Raw genomic sequence first — 6,000 nt, 5'->3', positions numbered from 1 at the left:
CTGAACACTGGTTTCCCTGCTCAGACTGAGCTCCAGGTGGCATTTAAGTCTACATCTATGCTAGAGGGAGAGACATTTGCATGACTATACATTTGTGACTGTACAGGAATCAAATGAAACATTTGTAGCAAAACATCAAGAGCCATAATGTTCTACTCCAGGGCTCTATAGTTTCTGAGTGTGCATTTACAGACTTATTAGTTGTGAGGGACTTAAGACTCAACTTCTTTCTTGTGTAGCTCGATGTTGCAAACACTAGCTGTTTTTTGCTTGTGTTTTTTTTAAGATTTTATTTATGTATTTGACAGAGAGAGACACAGCGAGAGAGGGAACACGAGCAGGGGGGAGTGGGAGAGGGAGAAGCAGGCTTCCCCACTGAGCAGGGAGCCCGATGCAGGGCTCGATCCCAGGACCCTGGGACCACAACCCGAGTTAAAGGCAGATGCTTAATGACTGAGCCACCCAGGCGCCCCAACATTAACAGTTTTGATTAGCTTTTTAATCATTGGAGCCAAGGCAATGGCCTGCCCACTTTGAAGAATTTCTTAGTAACCTGGCACCGTGTGGCTTTGTCCTGCCACTTGTGGAAGCTCTCTGACCCAAGGCTGTCGTGTGATTATACAGGTGTTTCCTGACAAAGGAACCTTCTGAAGAGATGAGTAAGTGCTGAAACCAGTCCTCCTTTTTCCATGTACCAAGTCACTGTTCCAGTGTGAGTTACTGTCACCTAGAAAGGCACACAAAGGGCCCACAGATGAACCTGATCCTACTCGAATTCATCGTCCATTTCCTTGCTTCCCTCCCCACCCGGGGACAACCTTGAGCCCAGAGGAATTGCCTCTATGCATACCGCAGCCCTGCTGCTGCTGCCGGTCTCGGCCGTGGACTACAGACAGGAGAGCGGATTGCATGGGAGCTCCTCCGAGTATGCTTAGGCAAGTTGCTCGTCCCTCCTACACCTCAGTTTCCTCATCTGTTAAAACACCACCCTCTCAAGGTCGGATGGTGTAGAGGTAATAAGCAGTTGCAGTTCAAACCTCTGTTTGGACCCTCATTTACTACTTATGTATACTTGGGCAAGTTATATAAACTCTTTACGGCTCAACTTTTTAAATCTATAAAGTGAAGATAATAATAGTACCTACCAGGGTGTCTGGATGGTTCAGTCAGTTAAGCGTCCAACTCTTGATTTCAGCTCAGTTCATGATCGCAGGATCATGAGATGGAGCCCTGTGATGGGCTCCCCACTCAGCGGGCAGTCCGCTTGGGATTCTCTCTCTCTCCTCTCCCTCTGCTCCCCACCTTGCCCCCCCGCTCACGCGCACACTTTCTCTCTCTTTCTCAAATAAATAAAATCTTAAAAAAAAATAGTACCTACTTATATACCATTTAATCCTTAGAAAAACCCTACAAAGTAGGCACTATTATTATCTCTACCTTACAGATTTAAAAAAATGAGATCTAGAAGGGGACAGATAGCTTGCCTAAGATCACACAGGAGCTCAGCCATGAACACTGTCTCTAGTGCAGTACTAAGACCCATATACACACGCACGTGCACACGCACACACACACACATGCACACACGTGTATTCATATATACAGCACCTGAAACAGTGCCTGCCATATTATGCTAATATTAACAACAGTACCTAGCATTCAGTAAACACTCGATAAATGCTCCCTGTTGTGATCATGATGATGATGGTGATCTGGAAAGAAGTTCCCACCTGTTAACATTCCTTCCTGCGCTGGGCATTTATGTTTCTACAAGACCCCAGCTTGGGTGCTCTTTGCCGCTTGAGCATCATTTGCATTCTGAACAGAGGCCTGAGGACAGCCTGCTCCAAGGGTGAGAACAGAAGCAGAACTGTCAGTGAACTGACTGGTAAATATAGAAAACCATCAGATGGATTGGCTACATGGGTATATCAGTCTGTCTATGTGTGTGTGTTGGGGAAAGTAGGGGTGTGTAAGCTTATTTTACCTTGAACTCAGCTTTCTTTGGCCCCCAAGAACTGTTAACACCTCTTTTTGGTGTTTCGTGGGAACTCTGGGCGTAAGATCTTTAAAGTAAAAGACTGTGATTAATTCTCCTTCCTAAGTTTTCCTAGACCAACTGGAGTGGAGAGAATGTTTTCGAGGATACATGAATAATAGACTGAAACTTCCTTGCCCCCCTACCCCATACAAATTGTACCTATCTTGTCAGTGGTAAGTGAGGACTGGTCTTGGGGTCAGGAGGATGGGTGAAGTGACTTTGCCAGCTACCCCCAGCCTTGAATTCTGGGGAGAGATGTATAGGAAAAGAGTATTCACAGGACACGTTATTATATGTTGTCATACACATGGCTAGACTGGACAGGGGTAAGGAGTCCTAGGTCCCCATCCTATTTAGCTTTTAGTCCTTGGGAAAGTTGCACCTTTGGATTGCTAGATGTTTGCTCCCCAGACTTTCCCCACCCCTTAGTACCCACTAAAGGTAGTAAATGGAGGGTGTGGCCAGAGATTTTTCTAATCTTCAATCCCACCCCAAGTGCCCAACCGGAGTAAATCCCAAAAATGACTTCAATCCCCAATGGAAGTCATTGTGTGATGCAAACAGTGCTGGTTTTCCCATCAACTTTCCAGCCATGAACCTGCATCTTGTGTCCTTTCTCCAGCAGGACATGGAACATGCAAAAGACAGGCTGCACTCAACACTGACTGTCCCGGGAGTAATGGACAGGAACACTTCCGCTATGGGAATCACCAGGGAAACTCACCATACCTGGCACAGAGAAATCACCTGGCTGTGGTTTGTAACCAGATAGAGTTTCCACCCACAGACATCACTCTGGGGTTACTGTAGGTAGAAAACAGATAATACAAAACTCCCAACTGTATTCAAATTAGTGTGTCTCTTTGTCTTCTTATTTGTATTCCTAGTTATACAAGAAAATGAGGTCAAGTCCCTTTTCCACATGGTAAAACCGAGACACTGAAAAGTTCAGTGATTTCCCCTAGCTCACAGAGCAGTGCCAAAGCTAGCTCACATTCTCATTCTTCCAGTCTCCAGCTCATAGATCTTCTCTGAATTGCATGGTCGTTCAGAATTGCTCAAAATTCTTACAGCATAAATTAAAGCCTATGCTCCACCTATAATCTTCCATTTCCTCCTAAGCATTCAAGGGTTCTTTAGCATCCAGACCCTTCCCCAGAAGAAGGAAGCCTCGGTGACAAGACCACAGGCGGGAGTAGGGTGGTTGGAAACAGGACCTGGAACCTGTCAGTTCAACCCTGGGGTGCCAGCCTTCTCCTGAGGCTAACAGACTTGCTCCAAGGTTTTCAGAGTCTATAAGATCAAAAGTATCTGCATATTTTGAAACATCCAGATCAATCCTGTTTTTCACGTTCATCTCAACATTTGGTTATGTCTAAATACAACCATGGAGGGCTCGAGAAACAGCGGGCTGGTGAGTGGACACAGCTTAGCAGATGACTGTAAGGGACTGATTACTCCCACCATTTGTTAATCTGAACCTCAAATAGGAGATACTGGCATCCCTAATGAGAGGGTTAGCCTATTGAGTATTTTACTGTCCGAGGATGGAATTAATGGAAGTGCCCATATCTGTGTCCAACCCAGGCAATAAAACTTTATGAGTTCTTCCCCATGAAATATTTTGTTTACGCCACATGCGTCTAAGCTAATGTTTTTTGTTTGTTTGTTTTTTGTTTTTGCCTTTTCTTCACTTCCCCACCCTCATCCTTTCCCTGCCCTCTTTGTCTCCTGTGGCCTATTCCCTTTGGAAGTGCATTAGTTACCTAGGAAACCTTAATGTCATTTTTTTTTTAATGAGTGGAGTTAGGTACAGCATAAAGTTAATTTATAGGGTGGTGAGGAATTCATGTCATGACTGGTGAAATAGGAGACTTTATTATGATTTCTATATCCACCTGTGTGGTAGGAATACATACCTTACCTCTATCATTATGGGTAATTTCTTGAAACATAATTATGAATATGTATGCTATTTCACAAAATGAGTTGATCCATTGTTATTCAATGTAATTCATCATATTGTTCAATGTAAGCCCTAGAACATAATTAGCAATAACAACAAACCAATAATATACCAGGCAATCTATTACAAATTGAAGGACATGGTGGAATTTCCTCTTACACGATGAGGTGGTTCTGCCTTAGAGACAAAGAATGACTAAGATGAGATTCTGAAATCTTTCAACTATGCCTTTCATGCTCTCTGAGGGCCGAGTTCTGAAACTATATAAATTCTAAATATGTCCACCACTTCAGTCTGCTAATTTCTTCCTTTGTCCAAGGGAAAAATATATAACCCTGAAGCTACATTGAAGAAATATTTCAAGATGGCTTTCAAGTAACAAAGAGGACATTCCAGAGTGAAGCTGAGATCCCCTACCAGCGTGGTTGGCCGTGTTTTGATAGAAGGACTATCAGACTGGGAGTTGGTGCTTCCATTGTGCCTGGCACTGTGCTGGGTGTTTTAAATCAATTAGTTCATGTGGTCTCCATAATACTCCTATGAGGTTGGCATTGTTTCTGCCAATTACAGACAGCTTCTGAGAAGTTCAGGAACCTGTCAAAAACACACAGCGACCAATGAAGGAGGGAGCATGGAACCCAGGTTTGTACAATTCCAAGATCCACTCCTTCAATGAGTTCTACTTCCTGATCTGTTACTATGGTTTTTTGTTGTTGTTGTTGTTGTTGTTGTTTCCCTGGGGAAATTCATGGAAAAGCCAGAGCCTCGGTTTTCTTAACTACTAAATGTGGGGCAGGGACACGGAAGCTGATAGAATTTGATCCATCTCGTTGCTCTGTTTAGAGATCAATGTTGATAGCAGCAAAGCTGGGCTTTCTCAAGATGATGAACATTTTAGGGAAGACCTGGGCTCACTGAATAAACAAAAAGTCACTCAGTTTCTGCAGACATCTGTACCCACTTTGAAAAAAAAAGAAGAAGAATGGCTCCCATGTCTCTTCAGGGCATTTGGGTGGAGTGGCTAATTGGCAGGATAGCTCATGTGGCTATTGGTTAATAATGCTGTAGTTACAGTGTGTGTAGTAATGGGTGGGCAGCCAGGAATCTTTTGAGTGCCAGGAGCCAAGGTAACACACAGTCTTCCTGGGCCCTTAAATTCCCAGTCCCTATGCAAACACCTTTTGCAGGCACTTTGTTTCAGAAACATAGACTTTCGGGCTCCAGGAGCTCAAGCAGCTGTCTAAGTGAGTGGGGGTGCGGGTGGATGGAGTAGAGCAAAAGGAAGTAGGTGTAAGCTTTCTGCAAACCTCTCCACAGTGCCCTCCAGCAGCCGAAGGGGCAACTTGCAAACACTTTAGGATCAGCTAAGGTGTGGAATATAGTTTAGCAATCTAAGGCAGGAAAAAAAAAAAAAACAAACCCCAGTGGTAGAGGACAAACATTCAAGGCTAGCTCTGTGGTGCTGGGGAAAAGAACCGAGCTTGTCTTTGCCACGTGTGGTCACGGAAGAAAGGGTCCTTGGAGGCCATTAGGCCCAACTCTCTCATTTCCTGGGTCACCATGTCATAATGAATTAACCACATGCAGCCTACTGCACAAGACCCCCCTCCCCGCAGCAACAGACAGTCCATTTAACTGAAACATCCAGTAGATCAATAGTGTTTTTCACAAGGTAAAGGCATAATTCATTCCAACATTACCATTTTGTTTCTGTTCAGTGTTTCAACCACAGAGTGGTGCTATTGCAAAAGATAAGGGTGGGCAGAAGGCAGGCTCTAGAAATCTGCTTTAGGAGAGATTTTGAAAGGGGGCTTTCAATCACTGGATCTAATTCCTGCCCTCACAAACAACTTTCAGGAGTCAGGGCCTTACACTCAGATGCAGCAGGGAGAAAAAGTTTAGCAACCTAAAAATACAGTCAGCAGATGGACAGCCAAGGCCATGACCGAGGAGCCAACTTGGAGAGAGGCAATTACCTGGCGAATCAGAAAAG

This window comes from Mirounga leonina, unplaced genomic scaffold (assembly GCF_011800145.1).
Source record: "Mirounga leonina isolate KUSES-001 unplaced genomic scaffold, KU_Mleo_1.0 Mir_201, whole genome shotgun sequence".
NCBI classification, from domain to species: Eukaryota; Metazoa; Chordata; class Mammalia; order Carnivora; family Phocidae; genus Mirounga; species Mirounga leonina.
Note: the sequence above shows the minus strand (reverse complement) of the source record.